At 37.1% G+C, this 25,428-nt stretch overlaps 1 protein-coding gene and 2 long non-coding RNA genes across 4 annotated transcripts in view; all 3 read right to left on the reverse strand.

Annotated features, from left to right (window-relative positions):
* The window catches only part of slc39a10 (solute carrier family 39 member 10), a 46,557-nt gene extending 35,712 nt beyond the window's left edge, over positions 1-10,845 (reverse strand). The window contains exon 1 of the mRNA XM_015358739.2: positions 10,518-10,845. The gene's annotated coding sequence lies outside the window, so the exon portion shown is untranslated. The remainder of the gene's footprint in view (positions 1-10,517) is intronic.
* A 5,465-nt stretch (positions 10,846-16,310) lies between these two features.
* On the reverse strand, positions 16,311-20,160 carry LOC107078766 (uncharacterized). The gene is made up of 3 exons (XR_001479742.2): positions 20,052-20,160; positions 19,648-19,772; positions 16,311-16,529 (listed from the first exon to the last, which is right to left on the reverse strand). It is a non-coding gene; the product is annotated as an uncharacterized lncRNA (long non-coding RNA).
* Positions 20,161-21,822: 1,662 nt separating this feature from the next.
* On the reverse strand, positions 21,823-23,740 carry LOC107078767 (uncharacterized). 2 transcript variants are annotated; one of them, XR_011191316.1, is made up of 3 exons: positions 23,535-23,740; positions 22,970-23,027; positions 21,823-22,227 (listed from the first exon to the last, which is right to left on the reverse strand). It is a non-coding gene; the product is annotated as an uncharacterized lncRNA (long non-coding RNA). The 2 variants fall into 2 exon arrangements; XR_001479743.2 differs by having other exon boundaries at positions 23,530-23,740.
* Positions 23,741-25,428: the final 1,688 nt, after the last annotated feature.

A 25,428-nucleotide genomic window follows, 5' to 3' on the forward strand; every position in this document is an offset into this window, starting at 1 on the left:
GCCAGTTCTGTCTGTATGTACAGTTCTTCTGCCCTGTGAGTGAACAGAAGAGAGGAACAGATGGTGTGGAAATGATGGGTGAAAGCCAAGGGGACAGAGCAGAGGCTGAAGTCAACCAGCTGACTGCTTACTAATCCGGCAGGAAATTAAAAAATCCAGAGACATTTAATGGACCAAGTGAATAAATCCATACACGATACCTGAACGAACTGCAAAAAAGTCATATCAGCTTGTCTCAAAAAATAAGCTCATGGCCCCTTTTCTTTCATTTAAAATTTTAGCAGGCATCAAGGGAAACATGTATCGTATTTTAAGAAACTGTAATAAACAAGAAAGTAAATTAAGCTTGGAGACAGACATTGCTCTGACTTTTCCTTTTCAGTGATCACTTGCAAAGACAGCAGTTTAAAAAGGTAAGCACCAGCATATTATTCTAATTGAACAGAATATCCTCCCTGATTTAAAAACAAAAATCTACAGTGCGATTAAATGTGTCATTAAAGCATCAAAAAACTTTAGGTTGAAATCAAGCTCTAACAAACCACTGTACTGGAATAATTACATAGCATATAGTAAATTCATCATGAAGTGAAGGCAAAATCTAACCTATAATATGGTTCAGTTTGTGACCAGTTCATGCGTCACTGGTGAAATACCAAAACTACAATTACTATTCATCTGAGCTAGTAATGAATGGTCATGGAACATGAACCAAAAGAACAGATTTTCCTGTGAGGTCACAGTTCTGAAAACAATATAAAGACTTGTCGCTTGAAAGTGCATGGACAAGATTTACTTACTACATCATCAGCACAAAGTCTCTACCTATCAATATACTATGATAATAAGCAAAATGCAGATGAAAAGAAATTCAGATTTTAGAGTTCTTAGTATTAAAGCACCATTAACTAACCTCCCTCAGGGTTTCCAAATCAGACAAGACATGTTTTCCTCTGCATAAACCTATGGCACAAAACAATATCTGGTATCTATGAATTAGATTATTTTTTTTACAAAGTGCTGTGCAGGCTGTGTCCTTCAACTCCCATTGTACAAGAGCTGTTCATTCAGCACTACTCAACAGTATTAAAACATTCAACACCATTAAAAAGCAGGAAGGATATGGTACTTAGGAAAAATTATTATTTTTGTCCATGCCATTACTACTTTTATGTAAAAATAATTTTAATTACTCTGACAGCCCTAACACAAAATACATCTGAGCTGCATTAGTCATTGTCTATATTAAGCGTCTGTCAAACAGACGCCATCACGAAGGCCACAGATAAATTCATTCCATTTAACAATTAAAGAAAAGACAAGAGCCAGAATGAAGTGGGGGAGTTAATCTGCTTTAAAAGATCAGAACCGCCAACAACAACAATGGCTGTCTGGCTGCGTTTTCAAACAAAACCCTCTGTCAAAGTAGTTTATTTCAGTACAGTAGGATTACTGTCCTGACAAGTATGACTGCTAATAATGTTTTGATTGACAACTTGCCTTCTACGCAAGGTGCACCATTTAATTAAGAGGCATCAACAAAGCCTACTTTATCCTCCCCAAAACCTTCCATCACAGTTTGAGTACACCACCCTGCATGAGTACTCAACACTTATAATTATGAATTTAGTGAGTAACAGTGGGGGAAAAAAAACCCGCAGATGCTGATGAGAGCAAACGGACTCGTTTGGATTCAAAGGGATTCATTTCAAAGGTCTTCAAATAGGTCCTTACCAGTTGTAGTCACGTGGTGTTACAGGGATGGGTGGGTCGCTACAATGAAAGAAATGGGCTAAACCAAATATGTGCTAACCAAATATGATACACATAATGCTTATTAAAAGACTCTTCCAAATCACATACAAGCACCAACCTTCTATACTTCACGGGACAGAACTTAAATGCCTTTTCATTGCCTTCAGATAATGTAGCTCTGCTAAACCATGTGCTTTAAAGAATTAGCTTCACCAAACCAGTGCTCCCCACACAGCATGGGAGCACCATGTGAGTGTACTTTAATTGCACTGGCATCTCCAGCCACCACATTGCTGATTCCTAATGGCCCAATTAAGAAAGCAGCTGGCCCTGGGTCACTGACAGCTCTCAAACCCCTAACTTAACAAGGCAAGAATTTCAAAATGTATTCCCTAATAAAGCCAATAAACTGCCAATGGCATTTAGTTACAGAAAGTCTGCACTGTCAAGGTAGCTCATACCTTAGTTCATTTTATTTAAGCAGTTTGCATTATCTCAAAACACATTCTGGCAGCCTGTTTCTCACAATTAGGCTGTTGGAAAGAAAGATGAGAAGATTTTACCTCACCGAGGTATTGGTTTAAAAAATCTCACAAATATTTTCAGAAGCAGGAATCCAGTGAAATATGAAAGAGAACTGACGCTGGTTACTATTTCTGTAATGAGAGCGGATGTCAAAATGCCAAAACACTTTTAAAAGACTAAATGGTTTTTCTAACATGCTGCTTCAATTTAAAAAGCTGTCCTGTTAAAAATTCTTCTGACCATGTATAAAGCACAGGAAATGTGAGGATAAACATAGATAAGAACAAGCTATCTTCACCTTTTACAATGCTAAAACAAATTCTCGAAATTAAATCCTGTGAATAGGGAGCACCCAGGGAAATGCTTTGGTTTTTCACAGTCTGGCTCCAAAATCAAATCTGTAAGATCAACTGTGTCCAGATACTTAAAGGCTATAAAGTAATGAACTGTGCCTAAGATTCAGGCAATGTATACAGACATATCAAGCATGCAAAGATTCAACAACTCTTAATACAGAAGAAGTAGCAACTGCTTACTTTAAGAAGAACTTGCTTGAATTAAGAAGCAAACCAAATGATAAGATGAATTGTACTGAACATGAAAACCAAAACAAGCACTATGAATTAAACTCACCACTTAAACACGTTGCAAAAAAACAATTATGTTCCCAACAGAATGAATGTGTTGAATTAAGCTACAGGAAAAAACAAGAATGAACTAAAAAGAATAAGAGAAATAAGACATTAATCCCTAAGGTCTCTGACATTAGTCAAACAGAATCATATAACTCTCAGGGTTAATACCAATAAATTATTTAGGCAAGGCTTTTATCCAAACTTATTTTTGTGCTCATTTCTAAGGCTGGGTACTTTACTGAAGCAATCCAAGTAAAAGTCTTTACTCAGGGGTACGACAACAGAAGAGTCCTAGACACTATTCCTCTTGCCATTTTCATTGGGGGATATTTTGAAATATGTCAGATGCATCCACTTTCTCTTTATGCTAATGCTGGTTTTAGAAATCCCACCACCCTCACAGAGAAAACTAGACAACAGGGGGTGTGTGCACAAAAGAAGAAAAAGGAAAGCTCCATGTGGACCACTTATTAACTCGACTCATAATCCTCTAACAAGAGTGTTATTAGACACAATCCTCAGAGCTCAGTTGAAATCAGGCACATTCTCCATCGCATCCCCTTCACGGAACATTACACCATTAAATTCCAACCAACAGACCCTGAATCTCCTGTTCGGATCTTTTTTATTGTTACGATCAAGTCATTGCCTTGTGTGACTTTTACAATTACTCCTCTTTTATGTTCCTCATAACTTTTTAGGTTTACATAGTGACTTTTACATAGTCAAAAAGGGGTACCTGTTGACTACTCAATTTTAACAGGCATTTTCAAAATCTCTGCCAGATATGGTTAATTACGAACTACTAATTACTACTCTGTGTAAGAGACGGATTGGTTCATCAAAATCCAACACACATCCTGTTTTTTAAAAGTGCACCCATGAAAGTTCATATGATTCTGCTTTAGTACCTGTTTTATGTACTGTATGATTGTTCATTCCTTTACGTCTCTATTTCACTCATCCCATCAGAGTGAAATCCTGCATATACCAGCACTGTTGACAATGTTTAGTAATACTACATGTAACCTAAAAATCAATTCTGCAATCTCTTCTTTTCTTCTTTAAAATAACTTTCCAGTATTATAGCTCTCACATTTTCAGCTGGAAAATACTCATCTTAAACATTAAACTAATGCAACCCTAACACACTGAAGTGTTTTTTCTGGCTGCAAGACAACATGCTTGTCTCTATGGAGTAAGTGGAGCTATTAGCCACGAACTGAATTTGCAGACATGTTTACCTAACTACACCTTACATAATGTTCACAAAAGCATATAAAATAATAGTTTTAATGGCCATAATGAAACTACAGTAAGTGAGCTTCCTGTGAAACAGAAGCTTTCACTTCCATTTCAACTCTCATTAATTTATTTTCCTGGTTATTTAAAGCAGCTAACATTTCTACCCGTTTGTTCAACTAAAATGCCCAGCTGTACAATTAAAGTCAAGTACCTTGTTCAAGAACACAACAGCTTTTGGATTTGAAACCACAACCTTCCAGTTACAGTTCCCGAGCCCCAGCCACTTCTTTCGCTACAAGTCCTCCTGCTAGAATTAAAGTGAAGGATGTACAGATTTATCTTCTTTTTTACCATTTAAACATTTACATTTGTTTTCTTCACATTAAACTTTGAATATTTATCATTTACAAGACCTTTAGCTTTGACACAGTGAACATCTTCATATTCAGTGGAACAGGTTACATACAGTACACTGCAAACTGAATATCTTGAACATACTGTGAACCCGGCTCTGTGCAGGTTACTACCTAAGATGAAAAGGAACTGCACAAATTCTTCATATCATCATTCTCTTATACTGCACTGTTGATTTTATTATTATTTGATTAAATGAAGCACAAAATTTAAGTTGCCATATACAGAATTTACCAGATGACCAATACAATGTCTTGAGACTAATTCCATAAACACTGTCTAGACGTCTAATAACAGCAGTTACTCAAGACAGGACGAGTACCCATGTATTATCATAAGGTGATATAAATGTGTACTTCATGAAAATGAAAAAAAGTAAAAAAGATTATCATAACCCAATCATCCTGCCTGCTTTTATATTGCCCTGTATCTGTTCTATATTCAAAATAGTATCCACTCTATTCCATACTCCTTTTAATGTGTTCATTAGCAAAGTCTTGTAAAAATATACCTCTGTTACTGCCATATTGTTTGAAAAGAAATACAAGAATTGCTGTATCCCTAACAATCCAACAGTAATTATCTAGTAGATATGCAGTAGATATTTGTTCAGATACAATTTAGTTGGTACCATACAATAGGCACCAACAACATAAGCCCAGTTCCAAGGCTCTGATAAATCACTTTTCCCACATTGTCTCCATTTGTAAAATGTTTACAAATTGATAAATTGTGCTACATATAATTCCACTTTGAAGAATATCTCACATTTTCTACCATTCTCACCAACCAGTCCAGCATCAATACCCTTTTCAACTGCCATGATTACAGTTAAAACAAATCAAAAGGAAAAAGCAAACCAACAAAAACTAAAAGACGAATACATGTAGACCTTTAAATGTCCAGATTTGCACCTGTAACATGTCAAACTAAGGACCAAGAGAACAGCTATTCATTCTTATCAAAATTCATCTCCTCCACTTCAGAAATTCCCAGGAAATCACGTGTCTGTTTGGTCATAAAAACTCCAATGGCACTGTTCATGCGATTATGTGTGTAAACCCTGGTGTCCTGGCTAAATTCCATTTTGGGCTTGTTCAAACTGATCTTTCTAAATTTACCCTTTGATTCAACTGGTGAAGTAGTTCCTTCTGGGCTGCGGGCACAAGAATGGCTGCCTCACATCACACATGTAAAGCCTTGCAACTCCATGCTGGATGAAGATGGGTCCCCTCTTATATGCGAAATGCTTTAAAGTCCATTGGGATATAAGCACTACAGATACATTTTATATTATTTTCGTGGGTGGGGGCTGTAGAACAAAACAAATACTGTACTGAGTGTGACTTTAAGTTTGAGGCTAAGTGAAAAGAGTATTTTTACAGGAAAGCAGACAAACTAACCCAGTGTTACACAGGATCATGACATAGAATGGACAAGTCAAACTGGACAGTTTAATCTGGTGTCAACCACGTATTGTGCACTATGATGCACTAGGCCATAGCACACACTGCACAATCTCTTGTGGTATGACACCATTTCATTACCCAGAGGATCATAAACACTTATTTATAGAACATGAGTGTGTAAAAGGCTATTAGCCCCCCAGTGTGTTATGTATATTGTATGATGTATTTGTCTTGTAATTTGCACTATCTGCACTTTGCACTATGTGTATCCTGTCTACAATGTCTATCTCCACGTCCTGTCAGTGTTCTGTCTGTATTTGCACCATGGACCAGGAGGAATGATATTTTGTTCCACTGTATACTTGTATATAGCTGGAATGACAAATAAACATTCACTTGAATTTGTTTTGAAATACATTACATATAATTCAGATGCACAGAAAGCACTTTCTCAATACTTCTATCTGGCTCAGAGGAGTTAATGTATATACTATAGTTCTAATGTTTAGTAGCAAAATCCATATTTTATTTTTAGTGCAAAAACACGACTTTCTTATTTAGTTAATTATGCAACCAACCCGGTATAATGGTAAACCTGACATGCCTGTTAACACTTATAGAAACCAGAAAACAACAAAAACATGTATCATACTCTGCCATTAATTATAGTATGTGCTGCTACAATTAAACTGCTGTAAAGGTACACACTAAAAAGTATACATCATTTTCCATTTCATCCTCAGCGAGGACTTTTTCCATATCCATTAATGCATGTAGAGGCAGGAAAATTCAGTAGTGTATTTGGTTTAAATGGCTTCTACTGTGCATTGTAAAAACACACCTCTACTATATATAATTATGTACTATAATTATACTAAACTATGATGACAATTCTGTTGCATCTTACAATATAAAATCTTTAAAAACAACCTGGAGCTAATTAAAGGAGACCCTGCTTTTAGTTTGTCCTTTATTTTACTTTTTATCACAAGGTTTCAGTATGGTAACTTACAACTTTTTTTAAAACAAATATCCCTCCACAATACTGTTTATGAAATCATGTTTCAAGGCTTTTCTCCGAGTGTGAAACCCTGTCATTGTACCAGCACAGTGCAGTGCAAGAAGGTTAATTAAAACATTAAAGGATGTCAAAATGACTGATGCTGTAGTGTCTGACCACAGTTCCTGATGACTTACTGGTAATTTCAAAATACTCAATCATGATAAACCCCTATCACTAAAAGAGCTAGGGTGTGTCAATACAAAAACATATCTGAATACTTTCTTCAATGTCAATGTTGCACTACATAAACCAAAGCTATTTCCCTGTGTCAACACTTTAAATGAAAATGCATAATGAGAATAAATAGATTAAAAACTGTTCTCTCAGACGGTTTCAGGCTTACAGCAGCTAATACTGTACATATCCTTCACATGGAGTGACTGCAACTTCCTTCTTCCTCATTATGCCAAGCCATTCAACCAATCCTAAAAATGGTCTTTATCAGCAACAAGGTGCAACTTGCCTATAAAATATTAATTTGTCCTTCTGAAGTCTCTTTCCAAAGTCCATCGGCATTTACATTACACTGACACGCCTCTCACAATACCCACAGAAAACATTTATTTTTCATTCCCACAACTTGTTTCTATTGTAAACCTTAAAACCTAAAGAACACACCCCCTACAAAAGGAAAAAATAGATAAATATAAATACAAAGTATGTGATGTATGCAGGAGATAATCATGTAATTCTGACCTTGCTTTATGGCTTTACTTGCATACATATTTGCTTTTTAAGTGTTTTTTTAATTAAGGAAGATTGCATGCTGTGCCAAATGTGGGGTGGAGCGGTGGCTCTGTGGCTAAGGATCTGCGTCTGTGGTTGGAAGGTTGCCGGTTCAAATCCCACGGCCGGCAGGAATCCTACTGAGCAAGGCCCTTATCCCTAGCTGCTCCAGGGGCACTGTACAATGGCTGACCCTGCGCTCTGACCCTAAGCTGTCCCTGCCTGGGTGTCTCCTCAGTCTGTCCTACTCAGGCAAGAAAGAAAATTTCAAGACTCCAAAAGTACAGACTTTTTAGTCACAGTCATACCCATTACATAAGAATACTAGAAAGATCACAAATGAAGAGGAGGCCTTTGGGCCCATCTAACCCATTTGGCAGTTAGTAGTTCATTTCTTCAAGGAAAACGGGTTAAAAAACATGTCTGAGTAGTTTGTTCCAACACTCCCACAACCCTGTTGTGGATTCCAACACAATGGCATGGATTCTGAATAGATCGCTGCTGCACCTACCTGGGAGGAAAAAGTTAGAGGAAGATTTCACCCTTTCGTCTATGATGAGACTGCTGTACATTTCTGATAAAATGCCTCCTTATCTCAGTGCATTCCCCAGTGGTATCTTGTTCTTTTTACCCACCAGCATCAACTGAACCCCATGTAATACTGATTTTATCACCAAGACTGAGACTTTCAGCAATAATTTAATTGACATTAATGTGTCCGAGTTAGGCAGCATATCATTTCAAGGGAAAAAAAAAATATCTTGATATTAAGCCAGAAAAGATTTTCCTCATGAGTGTATGCATGACTTGGCAGTCTGTAAAGAGCTTGTTCTTTTAATTATGAAAGCTAAAGTACATGGAGGGTTTCAGTGTTATATGAACTTAAGTCCTAAATATTTAATTTATTTTTTTGTGAGCTGATACTGTAACTATAACATGTAAGGTGGGCTGTTCAAGAGATGAGAGGGAATTAAGCTTTCCACTTGACATGTTTTTGTTGGAATTAATTCTAAAGAGTAATATTTTATTTGTATTTTGCAGTTAACAGCATCTCAGAAAAATGTCTCAGAAAATCTCTGTCTTAAGAGTAAACTCCTACAGGAAGGACAGATATCATGAAGTAATATACTGTAGTAATACTGTATTTGGACAATTTCTCAGATGAGTACGTTTTTTAAGACAGAAAAGATTTCAATGTTGGAACTTTGCAAAGCCACCAAGAAACACCAATGGCCTTGGTAAAACGTCTTTACAAATAAAGCAGTACAGAAACACAATCAAAGAAAATAAAAAATCACTGTGTAAGGATAAACATAACAACACCCAGAACTGTGAAGCACAAATTATAAATCATAATTTGTCTGTAGTTTAAAAAACATATTCATAACACTCAAATCATACTAGTGGTCAATATACTCCAATAGATCTAACAGATCTATAAATCAATAACCTTTAGCCTTGGATTTTGACATGTCAAGATCCAGGATATCGTAGTTTCTTTGCACTACATCTGGACATTTTTTAATTAAAATCACAAATTTAAACCTTATTTTCATAATGCTGTAAAAGCACTTTAAAGACCGTACTAATCACATGGAAACCCCGTGTACAAAAATCACACCAAAACCAAAATGAATGTTCATACCAGATGAAGAACCGAAACCAGTAACCCTTCTGTATCTCATGCTGGACGTTTTTAGTTCTAATAGTAACAGAATGCAAAAAATACAAAACGTCAACACATACCCCTGAATATATTCTCGTTCTTTTGTGCTACATTTCTTACAGTTTGAGACCTGCTTCAGTAATCAGTATAAAATTCACAATGTGGATCCTACCGGAAGCCACTAAGAAGCTAGTCGTTATTCATCTCGGTTTTTAGGTTAAGGACAAAATTAATGGAATAAATCGGGGGGACACTGCTATTGACTCATGTTAATGTTTGAAAGAATGTATATGCAAGGGCAGTAAATTAAGAATATGACACAAATCGTCTGAATTAGTAGTTTACGAAACCTCGAAGCAATTTTAAATTCGGACTTCACATAATTTGTCGCAAAAGGGTCATACGGTCATACGTCAAAATTTTGAAAAGGTTTTATAAAGTATACGCCTACGTGTGCTGTAGTAAAATATACATTTGAACTCTCATACAGTACAGCATCCTAAACGCATGTGATAACAGGAAGACAGCACTCATCAGACGTTTAAAACCTAGCCATATTTAAAACGTGTTTAAAACATGGAATTGATCAATATTTGTTTCTACTTAAACGATAAGCACAAACTAGGCGCTTCGTGGCATTTCTATATAGAAAAAACACGCACTTAGGGAAGCTAAAGCGCCGAGCTTCAGCATGTATTAACCAACACGTGATGAAAGACAACGTCGCCTTTCTTCCAAACACGATTTTTTACTATTGTTTGAAATACCACTGTCCAATGTTTTAAGTACCGTTTTGCTACCCAGTTCTGCTAAAACTGCTTTTGCCGATGCCAGCTTAAGCGTAAAAACAACCCAAAGCACAAACATCCTTATTCAATACGGGATTTCAACGGGCTTCATCTCGTTCTAAAGAGAAATACGAACAGCAATTTTGTGATAAACACCCCTTAAAAAAACTTCAACCACTCCCGTGTTTTATTAATTCCAGTACGGCACTTGAGCTTTGTTGTTATGTACTAGCTGTCCGGTTCCGTGTTATGAGAGCGAATGAAAACAAATCGGGTTTTTTATATAGTTACCTCACTCGAGTGCCGTGTGCATCTCCTCTTCGCTCGGTACCAAAAAATTCAATCCGCAGCCGCGCACAAAAGGCCAACAGGGGTATGCGGATTGGGCATTCTCAAAAGGATAGTGCGCTAAATTCGTAGAGCGTTCTCCGATTGTTCCCCCAATGCAGTTCACGTCATTTACGCTTCGTAGCGGTACGGAAGGCACACGGAACCTGCGACATGTTATGGCTTTCTTCTTACTCGGCTCTCTGCATTTTTTTACGTCATGACGCAGGCTCATGATTTCACCATTGCCCCTCTAAGTAGGAAGCGGCAAGCCAGTTTTTCTGTGAATATAGTGTCAGGTGAGCTCGGAGCTGTGTTGAATTCATACGCAAACTTCGCAGGCAGATAAGCCAAGTGCATAAAAGGAAGGAGATGGGAGTTGTCAAAACTCTCTCCAGTTAATCGGGAGAAAATATTGACAACCGCGTGTGAAATTATGTCATTGAAATGAACTTCACCAGACTGTCCTTGCTTAATCTGTTTATTCCTCTGTTTTAAAGAAAATAGAACACATAAACATTGGTTTATTTACGTCTGGATTAACAATGATTTAGTTTTGCAGGCACAGTTAGATGAAGCCTAACATTTGTTTAGGAAATTGTGCATTTCCCTACGTAATTTCCTCCGGGGCTTGTTAGAAATCAAAACGACTTTTCCCTATAATCAGTAATAAAATAATTCCTTGTCACTTTGTTTTCCTCCAGAATTGCATTTCTAAAATACATCTATTCAAAGTATTTTGGTGATGAAATGAAACCGCATTTTTCAAAATCAATACACAAATTAGAAATTACGAACATCTACGTGCATATCCAATAGCCTACTTACAGTAGACTCTAATGGAACAGTAGAAACAAAACTTTCCAGCAACACCCACCATGTCTAAACCCATGTTTTGTACCATAACAGGGCTTAGGCCATTGAAAGTTCTTGCTAAAATCATTAACGAGTCAATTGAGTTCAATAACAGATCTAGGAGGGAGCAAAGATATGCACTGGGATGGACTGGAGCTGGTATTTACCAGAACTATATATATTGTCTTTCCGAAGAAAACAGAATACCAGAACGTTAGCAGCGATGGTCTTCACTCACCCTGGTTTTCTGTCACTATTTTGTTGAGTGTTTTTTAATATTTTTGATCTCCTTTTTTTTCAGGAGAGAGGAAAGGTTGGGTCTTTAGGGAAAAGATTGAAAACGTTAAAAAAATGTCAGTGTCAAAATGTGGGGAAAAAAACTGCAGATACAGTATAAGTGCAATTTGCTACTGTTGTCTAAAAAAAAACTATTCGAAATCCAGGCATGTATTAAGGAGCATGAAAGAGATGCTGTAGAACACACCTGCTGGGCTGTCAAATCCTGGACTTCGGACACTATAGGCTGTGTCTGCTGTCTTCTGACCTCTGTGTCTGCTGTCAACCTCTTATCAAGAAAAAGTGTCAGAAACAGAGCTCTGTAAAACTTGTTGATTTGTAGTCAAGGTCACAATTTCTTTCTGCCCTTGCTGTCAGACCCTTCCTCCCTCCTTTTTGACTCTGCCTCTCTCTCTCTCCTTCCCCATTTCACTGTCTTCCCACGTGTATTTCCATGGAGGTGTAATCCTAGCAGACACATGCTGCATATCTCTGCTGTACTGTTTTAATTACCATCTTTGTGCTACTGTACAATAGAAATTTAATTAGCAAACAGTTGAAAGTTGAACACTGTGGATGAGGTTAATAATGTAAGGCCATCTGTACTGAAATTAGCCACTAATGCGGTTAAAATGAAACTGGGCAGGGGGAAGAGACATTTAGGAGATAAGGAAAAAAATCAATATGAAAATGGGAAATTTGAAGCATCTCTCCTATAAAGAAGATAACTATCATGGGACAAAGGTAGACAATTCTTTACTAAATTTGGAGGCTTGTAAATAAAGCTCTGCGGCATCATCTCTTTGAAGCTGTCCTGCTATTTTGAATGAATACTGTATTGGTACAATAAATTGAATAAGAATAGCTGACTATAAAAAATATATTTTCGCCAAGGTTTATCATCTCCATTGTGTTTAGGATAGAGGGCATGATAAGCCCATTGAGAAGCTATAGACCTTGACTTTAAAAGAACCATGTTTAATTAGATTAAAAAAGGTCTCTTTGTCCATATAAGATAACCATGGTACCACTGTTGAAAACTTTGGATAACCTTGAATAAAACAGATGAGAAGCGTGTAGCTACAATTCCCCCATGTTTAAAGGTCATACCGTGTCCTTTACCCATTTTCTTCAACATCTGATACTCATTTCTAACATTTTTCTTAAAAAAAAAACAATAAAATATTATCATCCTTGGCCATCAGACATTCAAGTTTAGCAGTTCAAAGTCATCTTTCAGGTAAAATCAAACTGACAATTCTTGAGTCAAAAGCAGTGTTCTATAAAACCAGGACTCCTAAGACCTGCTTATTTTGAACTCAGTATTCAAAATCCTCAAAGGCATTGACAAAGTCAATCCAAAGGGCTTCTTCAAAATGAACCAGAGGACATAAGTGGAAACTACAGTATGTGGAAATGCATTTAAAACTGAGAATAGGAGGCTATTGTGGGAGTATGGAACAAGCTACCTAGCTATGTAGTTGAAGCTGTTACTTTGGCGTCCTTCAAGAAATGGCTGGACGAGATTTTTATTTGAATAAGCTACTAACTGCCAAATAGGCCAGATGGGCTGATTGGCTTTCGTCATCTTTCTTATGGTCTTATGTTCTAAGAGATAATTGGTAGGATTCTTATGTTTGCATACTGACTACAGAGTAATACGTTTCTTGCAGGTGTGTATTCTTTAAATCATCTGTAAATGTTTTATGACAGTTCACATAATTGTTTTTACATAATAAGCCTATTAATTGGACATATGGGTTTAGAAAACAAATGATTATTGTAAAATGTAGCTGGCATAAATTAGTTGTTTCAACCAAAAAAAAGCTTAATTACCACTTCCTCGGACGAATGAGCCTTCAATAAATGTAGAAGTGTCACTGACAAACAACGCTTAAGAAAATATTTTAGTGCCCAGAGTACATGAGTAAATTGCTTAGTTTCAGCTAAGGACTGCAAATGCAGTACTTTATGTAACAAATCTGTACAGAGAGGGATATGGAAAAACCTAACATTATATACATAAAAGAAAAAAGGGATTTAAGTGAGAAAGATATTACATGAATAACTTTTGAAATGTATTGTAAATCTGTTTTTGCAAACCACAAAGCCCCCTCCAGGGTGCCAGGCCTAGAGACTTGTGTTAGCTTTAGCATGCTTGCTAGGGTAACAGGTATCAATGGAGCAAAGCATTGTTTTCTGCTGCACACACCAGCTGTGCTTAAGGGCTGCATGGTTGTTCTTTTTTGTTCAGCCTGCACTCTCAGATTCTCAGCCAGTTGCATAATTGAACCGATTTGCTATTTTGTTTTACCAGCTTTTTAGAAGCTGATGATTTAAGGAACCCTACCACATGCGCAGGCCTGAAGGTGTCAAGGACATGTGCTGTGTGTTTGCAGTGTACCTGCCATGTGGCATCACTCTGGAGCCCTAAGGGGAGAGGACTGGAGAAGATCGGGCTCTCCAGAGACAGATGGCTGTGTCAGTCACTGCTCTGGGTGCCTCTTGCTCTGGTGCTCCAAAGACACACATCCCCTCCCCAAGGAGCTGTTAAGAGTATGTTAGACTTTCACAGCACCTTTTATTTCTATCTGTCTTAATCTCATCTCATTAGCAAATCTCCTGTTCTTCAGTTCCATTTTTTTGTTTGAAAATTATTATACTTCTATGCTTCAGAAGAAAAAGAAAATCAATTGAGTATCTTTGATGTGTAATTTTAAGTGTTATTACTACTGATTCTAAGTGGAGCTATAATGGTCAATGCAATAGGGTCTGTTGAGTGGTGGTATTGATAGTAATATATGGTGTCCTGGCCTATATTATGTCAATAATGAGGAAGATTACACACTGTAAATTATAGTGTCCCTGTTATTTATGGGGAAAAAAGGACCGCAAAAAAGGAGATGTCACAAAAAGGATGTATTTTTTACACAACTCTCTGTCTCTTGCTTAAAAGGCAGAACTCAGGTAATGGATGATGACTGTTCAGCAATAACAAGGGAAGTTCTGCACTGCTTACAGTGTTAGTGCAAGAAAAGGGGGACTTGGGATAAGATGTGAAAAAGAAGTACAGGATATCCCATATCTCCTCCCCTCAAAAACCAAACTAAAAAAAGGATATTTTCAGATATTTAAAATTTGATAAATATTGAGCAAATAACAGCATTCTGTGTTATTTAAATGCCAATCCTGTGTGTTACCTGCATGAAGTGTTTTCCTGCATTATTTCATTTTTGTCACATTGCTAAATCAATAGAAAATTAAGGCTTCATGTTAATGGATGGGTCTAAATTTGCCACTCTGACAATATAAGAAGCTACTTGGTTGCTAGTGATTTTTATAATCCAAGAACCTATGAAGTATTTTATTCTTAAAGGATTGCATCAAATCCTCTTTAACAACATGTCCAGGGAATTGAAGCCAGGCTCCACTATCATTGATTTAAAGAAGAGTCTTCTGTTTTCAGTTCTGGTTAATTTAAATCTGTGTCCCAGGGTTCATGTGTTATTGGTGTCTCTGAATTGATATGTCTGATTCTTTTTTGGATTTGTAATACCTGAATCACGTCTCCATTTCATCTTCTGTTCATAACTTAGTAGGCAACTTGGCATGATATGCAACATGAGTCTAAGAGCCTTCTTTTCATCTCTCTTATCAGGATGACTCAATGGGCTCCCAACAAATCATTGTTTTGTTCTGATGTCATTTATACAATTCGAAAGCGTTCATGATGTTTTCATGAAGCATTTTTTCTTTAATGAACTAACTTTTTATGTACCTTCATGCAATAATTGTTTAGTGTAGTCTAAAACTTTTATAAAAAAGATACAGGGCATATAACCCTGAAATATAACAGTTATAAAGCAAAACCAATTAATAATAAAAAAATTAGAAAAACAATTGCTGATATGAATAGGATTACTGTGAATGGTGAAATTGTACAGTAGGTCTTTGTGAACTGCAGCACAATAAATATTAGCACCCTCATGTGGACATTTGTCTTTACTGCAGGCTGGACTCAACCCTGAAATCCATTAATAAACTTGTACTGTATATAACTGTTTTCCCAATTAAAGACACAGACGATGAAATATTTATCAAATTAAGTTGCTTTTGATTTCCTGACCATTATAAAGTTAAAAAAAGTTACTGTATAATAGAAACGTGTTACCTGTATTACTAACAGATAGAACAGATGTTTTTTTTTAATCCTGGTAAAAAGCAAATGTTATCTTATAGTACTGTAAAAGTGAAAGAAGGTAAATCACAAAACAAAAAAGTTACTTTCTAATTCCATTGGGAAATTACCAATCGATTTTTAACATATTACCAAATTACTATTTAAAAGGAAACAGTTACATTTTCCATTTTATTATATATTTCAAATCATTACAAATTACATAGGTTATAAAATGATATGGGTGCCAAAACACCTTATATACCTCAATTCTATTAATATAATCATGATCCTATTCTACTCTACTAAGTATTGTTGTACATAACCCTCAAGAAAGTCTGCTTTAAAGCATATCTGCAAGGGAATGCCCATGACTAAAGTTTATGGATGAATTAGGTCACCTGTCAAATTTCAGCTTGGTATTTCTACCCAGGTATATGGACAAAAAGTCGGGGAAATAACCTTTTACTTTTGCTGCTTCTTTTATAAGTTGCATTACAAAGGACTGCAATTTGTTCTCATTGAGGTACTTTTACCAAACGAAGTTTGGTGGGTCTGTCACCGATGTCACCTGATTGGCCCCATCTTCTCTGCTTATTCTGAGATTAATGACGAGAGCCTGCCAGGCCTATTCCTTGCACACACCTCCCTTGCTGGATGCTAGAAATCTGAAAAGAGAATACAGGGACGCCGCTATTTTGGGATCATTAGGTTCAGTGTAATTTTACCATAGTTTCCCCCACGAGGGCTCGTATGAGGAATGTCAGTAGCACAATTAAGTTATAGGCGCGATCTTAATGCAGTTTCCCCTGCAGTCAGGGACCAATTGTGAAATAAACTCTCTTTGAACTGCCCAGCAATTATAAATCTGCAGAGCCCATCGTCCTTCTTTATGCCCTGTGTCAAAAATCTAGGCTATGTTCTTTTCTGCAAAAACCCCTTCAGAAAAGCACAATAATAAAGGCAAGAATTGTTGCACAGGGACAGTTCACAGGGACTCCAAACGTTATTGATCTCTACTACTTCTTAAAGCTGGGACAGAAACTTAGTGGTTTCCGAACACGAAGACTAAAACAGAAGTTGATTAGCTGCAACTGTTTAGCTATATTTAAACAGTCTGATGTGGTATATAGATTTTTAATTCCTCAAACCCTGTTAAGCACTTTCAAACACATTACTGCTACCATGTATCCGGGGCTGATCACCCACAGTTACTATTCATTCATTATTAATTTTCAACAGCCTCAAACTGGTTATTCACCACCTTGGACATTTAGCTGCTAATCCTGGAAATCGTGGACTCCCAACTGAAGCACAAAACGTAAAATATCCTGCCCAGGGAGCAAAATTCCCAGGATCAAAGAAATCAATAGGCTCGTTGCCAAACTGCAAAAAATGAAAATTACCTGCCAGAAAATAGTTTTACTGTTTCATGAAACTCCTTCTCATTCAAGAATATTTCTCTATGTCTGTATTTGTTTCTGTCAGATCAGCTCATCATCTTCACAGCTGTAAGTGGCATACCCTTGTGCCAGATTCAAGGAAATAAATTCCCTGGCATGAAATTAAAATTTAATTACCCCAAGGCCCTTCCCTTTCTTACTTCCCTCCCCAAGTTTAATTCACTACAATCAACTAATTAATTAGGACCATCAGCTAAACCACCTGAAATTCAAAGAAAATGTTCTACCCAAGGGCCATGGTTCAGAGGTAGAGCTACAAAATTGGTGAAAATCAATGTAATTGTAATTATTTGGTTCCTTTTTCTGACTCAAATTGCTCTGTGTTAGTGCCAAGATAACGCTTAGAGCAAGAAAAACAAGGAAAAAAGTAATGTAGCACTTGAGAAAGTATAATGTGAAGAGAAGAAATCAGCTAGGTGGAACGCAAGGCTTCACACAGCACAATTATTGAACTTGTTTAGGTCCATTGATTATCTCAACTTATTCCTAATTAAATATATTGCATATATTGTTTCTCGTAATGCTTTACTTGAATGTGGCTACATAACTGTCATACCTCCTTCATAAACACTATAAAATGCAATCTAACAACATTCATAACTCTGTTCATAAAACTATTCATGTGCAATTGACATTACAGTTAGACGATTATTCATATTTGAACAAGACATCGCTTCAGTCAGCAGCTAAAAACAGAATTCCAGGTAGAGAAAAGTCAAGTGGAAATAAAAGACACCATTAAAGACTTCAGAGCTGACAAGGGCTTTGTGTATATGCAGTTCAGCAACAGTGGTCCTGATGTGTTTATCCATCCATCTATTTTCTAACCTCTTCTTCCAATTCCGGGTCACGGGGGATACAGAGGCTATCCTGGCAAGCAATGGCAGAGCAGACCTCGCAGGGCCACCTTTCCCAGAAGCCCGTTAACCTACCAGTCGATAGCACCCTGAACCCAAGGCCCCAGAGCTGCAAGGGAGCAATGCTAATCACTAAGTCACTCGTAGTGTGTCTGCTGCATGGTTTTATGCATGTTGATTTATTGTGCTGTGAGGTGATTATGCAGGAGTAATGATACTGTTAAGTAACACTAAAGACATGGAGAAAAAAAAAGAGAAAAAGAACTGAAACAAAAATGCATCTGTAATACATTAAGATGCAATAGTGATGACACAGTGTCAATGTAGAGCTATTAATTTGTAGAGCTGTCAAGTGCTGTTATCTTTATTTCACTGTGTGCATCAAGAGTGCACAGATATATTTTACAGGTAGCACTTTAATCTTCTGTTAAGATATCCACATCATAAACCTAAAATAAATAACCTTAGTGTTAATGGTGCAGTGAATGTATGACACATGAAAATGAATGCCATATAATTTTTAATTAAGGATCATATCGAATGAATGAACAAGGTGACAACTAATTATTATATGATGATATATCTGTAAGGGAATACAGTATATCCAACCTGCATATTTCAGTGAAAGGCATTATTTTTACAGATGTACACGTTAATTTAAAACTATTAGATTATCTTTGAAATCAGCTTAGACATTTAAGTGTAGCAGTTCAAAGTAAACAAAACAAAGCAAAAGAAAACCATCATTAATTGCATGAAAAGTCAATTGATTATAATTAACGCGCTCCCTTATAATCCCTCATGCATTTCACTTCCTTATCTATGCTTTCCGTTGATATTTGTTTAAACTTTATATTTGTTTAAATTTAGCTTACAAATGTTTATTATTATTATTATTATTATTATTATTATTATTATTATTATTATTATTATTAACCCAGTAGCAGACCTGGGGTTGTATCTTCGTGGAGTTTGTACAGTATGTCTCCTGTGTTCATGTGGGTTTCCTCTTCGTAGAGGTCTGCAAAATATCGGGTTTCGATTCGGTTTTTCACGTACATCTTCGGGCTCGGATGTGTTTTCTAATAGGTGAATATAAATGATGTTTTAAATGTACTTTTAATAGAAAAAGTTATTTAATAACTCATTTTGCGCGCTCGCTCTCTCGTATGTGTGTAACAGAGCCTACCCAGCTCAATTCGCAATGGATGAAATAAAACGATAACTCACAAAGGGAGAACTACTCAAATGCCAAAATGAGTCGGGGACGGGTTCGTTATGGAAACATTATGACCTAAATACATTTTTTTTCCTCAGCGCACGGCATTTTCTATCAACTCAAGCGCATAGCAACCGAGCAGGCACTGTAAAACCGCGTCTGTGAGAACCCGTCTCTGTGTGTGCTTGTGTCCACTCGTTCCGAGTAGAAAAGAGTGACCTATATCGGGTTATAAATTCGGCAGTACCATTCGGGCTCGATCGGGTCTGGTCTCGGGTACGGGCTTCAATTTCATGCCCGTGCAGGCCTCTACCTCTGGGTACTCCGGCTTCCTTCCACAGCTCAGAGGCATACTGGAAGGTTATTTGAATTCTGTAAAAAAATGACTATGACAGAGGGATCTCTTGTCACTGTCCGAGGACAGTACAGTACACAACACACATTATCTTACTTAAATTACACACGTTCATACATCCATTTTCCTGTTAGCTAGCTAACCCGCGAGGGTGCACACTCGGGGCCCGGCTAGCAGTTTCCCACTTCATACACGCAAAACATAACCATATTTTACTTCGGAATCGGTTCTGGTTATTCGTAGAGAATCAAACACACACACTCAAGGATAACGATATGTTTTCTGTTTATTTGTACCTATCTGTGTGGGAGAGAGCGCTCTGTTTATCTTCTGTCTTCCGTGATGAGGTCACTGTGCGTCCTGGTCCAGGGCAGACTGACTTCCGGTTATGGTGGCCTCCTGGGTCCAAACCCGAACCCCCTTGTCAGTTTCGCTTTGTACGTCAACGCATGCGCACATCTTCCGGTATAAGAAATACCATTTTGTACAGATGCAGTTACATTGAGTAAAATGTTTTGTTCATGATTCGTTGTTTTATTTTTACATTCTGTACAGTCCATTGTTTAAAAATTATGAACGGGTTGTTATGCGGGCGAAATGATTAGTTTCATCATACGATGATAAGTTTAATTTTAATGTGAGAATGGTACGGTCCGAGGGGGGCAGGGCTTCGTGCCTATTTAGGGGGCTCCTGCGACAGCCCGGAAGTTAACTGATAAGCTCTAAGTGCAGTAGGACGTCTGGCTTGTAGCTCTCGGAGAAATGGTTTGTTTTTTTGTATTTTTGTTTTATTGTTTTTTTTTTTGTGGGGTGCACTGGCCAAATAAACCACCACTTTTGCACTGAAGTGTTGTTGCAGCTGGGCTATCATTCTATTTCAAAAAAAGAACCCCCTTGGGCACTCCTCCAGCCCTCCCTGTGACAAAGACCTTGCACTCTGTGCTTGTGTGTCTCTGTCATCCCTGTAATGGTCTGGTGTCCCATCCAGGTTTTAAAACATACCCTGGGCCCATTGCTTGCTCCATCTTCTTGCTGAATTGGTTAGTAAATGCATAGTGCTACTGCAGTTATGGGTACTAATAATCTGGTATAGTTCATATATAAAATGAATACTATTCTAAAGAGTATGTTAGAAAGCAATCCCCTAGCACTAGACATTCCTAAAATTAGTCTTTTTTGCTGACTTTATCTAAGCTTGTCACTTTGGATTATATTAAACTGGAGAGAAAATTAATATTGTGATTGCTGTTACTGCACAAACAAATTTCTGGATTGTTATCAGATAAACATAGCAACTCTTCCTGCTGATCTTTACTCATCAAATGTAAAATATTTATAGCCAAATTGCTCTACTGCATCATAAGAGAAGTAGTCATCTATGCATAAGCAGTTTTAATCTATTTATGTATTTATTTTGTGAGCTCATCAAAGCAATTTGATTTTGTCATTTAGTTTCAATTAAAGTAAACAATCCCTGACACACTCAATTAGATGTAACCCTCACACTAAATGGTGTCATTGTGTTCTCTCACATTTTTCTCCAGTGAACTATCCTTGATTGCTCTTTATTCTGATAATTATCATTATCAAAGCTACTCAACAGTAGGGTTTTCTTCAGGATTGGCCAAAGGGCCATACTAATAGAAAAACTAGGAAATTAATGTATAATGGATTAGAGGAAAAGAGGAACTCCTTGAGATGATCACATATACTAACATTACAAAAAAAATCAAATTTCTTTATTCTGTCACCTCAAATACATGGGATCCTTAATTTATTTTTTTCTTTTGGATGCTACCTTTCCCAATAACTGAGAGAAAACAAAATGACAGATTGTGGTTTAAATGAGAAATGTATATGTCCCAGATGAATTGTGGTAAAATGTAGTTTGCCCACCAATCATGCAGCTCAAACTACACCTGATGGAGGCTCCACTGCTGAAATGATGCCATGCCTGTTTTTTTCTCTCTACTGTTCAGTGTGGAATGAATCTCTTCTTTTTCTTTTGCTATCTGCATGCTGACTCATTTTAACTTTGAATTGACCCAACCAATTTTAAATATCGCTTTATTTTAATAAGAAAGTGTAGCTATACTATACAAATGAGTTTAGGTAAGGACTACGGGTATAAAACAAATCTTAGTCACAATAATAAAGCACATTAAGCTGTGATACAGGGCATGTGTGATTATATCAGTTGTTCCTATGACTTATTGTAGATACTTCATCTGCTAACACAATTAGCGAAGTAGCCCTGGGGTACAGTTGAGATTAGTTGTCCAGGATTGTCTTGATTTTCTGGCAAACAGCACTTCTTGTCCAAAAGATACATTTCTCCTCTAATCAATCCTCTCTCTCCTTTTAGGCACTGTGGAGCTTCCAACAGATCCAAAGATGGCTAACTCTGCTCGTGGCCATGTCAGAGGCACTGGTCTACATGTCTCCTTCTCCCCTGTGTGGATGCAGGAATCACTGGAAGACAGGTAAAAATCCAGAACAAAATGCTGTCTTGAACTGAGTGAATATGTAACAGATACAGTAAATATACTTTCCCCTATGTACCCTCTAAGACACTCTAAAAGTTTATCGGAAGTGTTTGCAGAACAAATCTAAAAACATTTGACCTGTACAGACAGAAAAGGCAATATATAATCCTATAGTATAATTTAGTACAGACCTGTGAAAGAATACACTGTACAAAAAATTTAAGTTAATGGTGGTTCCTTCTGCATCCTTCTGTAATCTTACTTTGTTTATAGGCAATAGCATGCATGAAGTACTGTACACTTACTGTACAGGAACTATGTACATATTTAATTCTAAATTCTTAAACTGATGGATAAATGAAAGAAACTGTACAGGTGTGATGCGGAGGTTCATCACTTACACTAGGGTTAATTATTTTCCCATTTTGCCACAGAACCCATAACAGGACTTTATAAAGCAATCTATCAGTTCAGATAGTAATCTATAAGCCTGGGTGTGCAGCAGATAAAGCAAACACTGCAAAGTTAATATGCTCTGTTGACAAAACAGATCTATCTCTGAATATAAGGCACTCTAATGTCTTGGGAGAGATTGCAAGAGGGTAAATTCACAGCTGATATAGGGGTGGAAGGTTTCCAAGCTCGATTTTAGATTTTCTCCTTCATTACAACCATGGTAGAAATCTTTTTAGATGAAGTTTCTCAAAAATAAAGATGATATAACCTACCAGTTGTTCAGTTATTTACTTCTGTGCTCCAAAACACTCACAGTAGAGGCTTTCACTTCTAAAAAAAGAGTACCCAGATCAAAATACTGTTGCTGACAAAGATAAGCATAGAATTGAGAGAGATAATGACAGATTTCATTAGAATTCTACAAAGGAGGATACTTTTGAAGTTTTTTGTCACAAAGGCATAAGTTTCTTTACAGTTTCTGCAAAAATAGGAATATATGATTCAGGTGGAGATATGCACATGGCACATCTAGATAGATGAGTTCACTGGCTCTATCCCGGATGGAGATAATTAAAATGTCAGTGGTCCACTCTACACTTCTGATCTCTCTGGAATAAATTAAATTTAAAATCGGAGCAGAAAAGCCTATCATAACTTTGAAAAGGGAAGGTGTTTTGAGGCTTCAAAAATGAAAAAGATGATGACCATGATTTATAAACAGGACAGTCCATTATAAACTAAGAAGGACGCTAATTTGACTGTGGCATTCAAAACTTGTATTGCATTTCTTGCCCAAGTATCCGCTGAAAAGCAAACAAAGCCAGTGACGTACCGTACCCACAGTCGGTGATATCCGAACACCGTCAGAGCTCATCTAAGCAACTGCTTCCACAACAGCTTCATTTTTTTTGTCTTGTCCACAGCTTTTACATGACACTTTATGTTTTACAAAGCTTACATCTAAACTTGAACAAGCAAGTGGCTTTGTAACAGGAATCGTCTTACTCTGTTACCCTCCACTCCATGTTCCAGTCCATTGCTCAGGCTGCAGGGGCTGTGATGGAAAGAGATTACAGGGAATTGAATACCCGACTGTGGGATGAAACTACAGCTGGGTTGCAATTTACATTTCAATGTACAGCCCAGCAGCAGCTCCCTTCGTCTCTCTGGCCAAAAGCCCTTCAGATGTTAAGGGCACTCCCTGGGAGTTTGGCAGCATGCATGGGTCTAGTCCTGAACCCAGGACACTGCCGTCTGTCTTAATTCTGATGAAGGGCACTTAGTGCCATTTAAGTGTGCTTTCTTTTGATTTACTTCTGCCATACCTAATGCTTAATGTTACACGATGGAAGTGATTTGCACTTGTGGAGCTGTACTGCAGATTTAAATAGGAATTTTACATCCCTAATAACTACAGGGTAAGTTCAGGGGTAAGTTAGACTAGTTACAGTAAATCAATTGTTTGGATTCAGTTATCAAGAGCTACTGTAAATTGCAATGATAAATAGCAGTAGGTCCTGTGGCTTCTCCTGAATCAAGAGTGAACATCATTAGTCCAATGCAGAGGACCAGAGTAACAGTCCTTAAGGGCCAGGGGCTTTGTGTTTTACATTGAGCTTTTATTGGTTAAATTAAACTATCTACTCATGTCACCTAGTTGATTTTACCCTTTATCTAAATTCACAAGAACTCATAATGAGAGATTTGTAGAAAACAAGTTGTAAGGCATAAATAAAACCCTAATAAATATGACAATTGAGAGCAAGTTAATGGGTCTAGTTTGTTTTGCTACCAGTAGCTAATTTGATGGTCATATCAATTAACTGTTTTCTTGAAAGAATCTAGGGCGTCAGCTTTGTCGACACATCCTAGTAGCTTGTACCCACAACTTTGTATGTAAAAAAAAGTGTTCTGCTGTGTCAAAGAGCTAATCCTCCTATTTGTTAATCATTTGTGAACCTACTGTAACTGGTTTATAAACTGTACTAGAATTTTATTTATTGATAAAAATTAGATGAATCAGTGGCCCTGATACATACACCTGTATTTTTAATAGTAATTTTAAATTAACATTATACAATACTACTATACTACTACTAATAGTATTAGTGCACTGCATGGTGGGACAGTAGTTGGCAGTGGTGCCTCACAGTGCTGGGGCCCTGCGCTATCTCAGCATCTGTGTGGAATTTCTACATTCTCCCTGTGTTCACTTGGGTTTCCTCTTTCCTGATGGCTTGATTTTCTCCCACAGTCCAAAGACTCTCTGGTATGTTATACAGTATATGCTTACTGCATGCTTCCTTGCCTTGTCTTAATGAGGACATAGAAGACGTTGAATGCCTAAGCTGGTCGATGAAAAGCGAGCTTGCTCTCTGCATTCGGCGTAGTCAATCGACAAGGGCGTAGTTAATAGAAAAAGGGGATATAAAAGAGTGTTAGTTGTTATATTACAGATATATTATGAAATGTTTGTAATTCAGTAGTAGCAGTAGAGGCTTGCACGGTCTTTCTCACTCTGACGTCACTTCCTCCATATATAAATAGTTTGTAAATATTATTGAAGTTTAGCTAGCTAGTTTTACCAGTAAAAGAATTAAGATTAATCCTTCCAGTAGTTTTCTAGTTCTAAACTACATATGGCCGCTTTTTATTAAATGATTTTCCAATTTTCTGAATCTGTGGGCATAGCTCCTGTCCTTAGTGACATCTGAAAAAACCTAGTTAAAGG

The sequence above is a fragment of the Lepisosteus oculatus genome, chromosome 12 (genome assembly GCF_040954835.1).
Source record: "Lepisosteus oculatus isolate fLepOcu1 chromosome 12, fLepOcu1.hap2, whole genome shotgun sequence".
Lineage (NCBI taxonomy): Eukaryota > Metazoa > Chordata > Actinopteri > Semionotiformes > Lepisosteidae > Lepisosteus > Lepisosteus oculatus.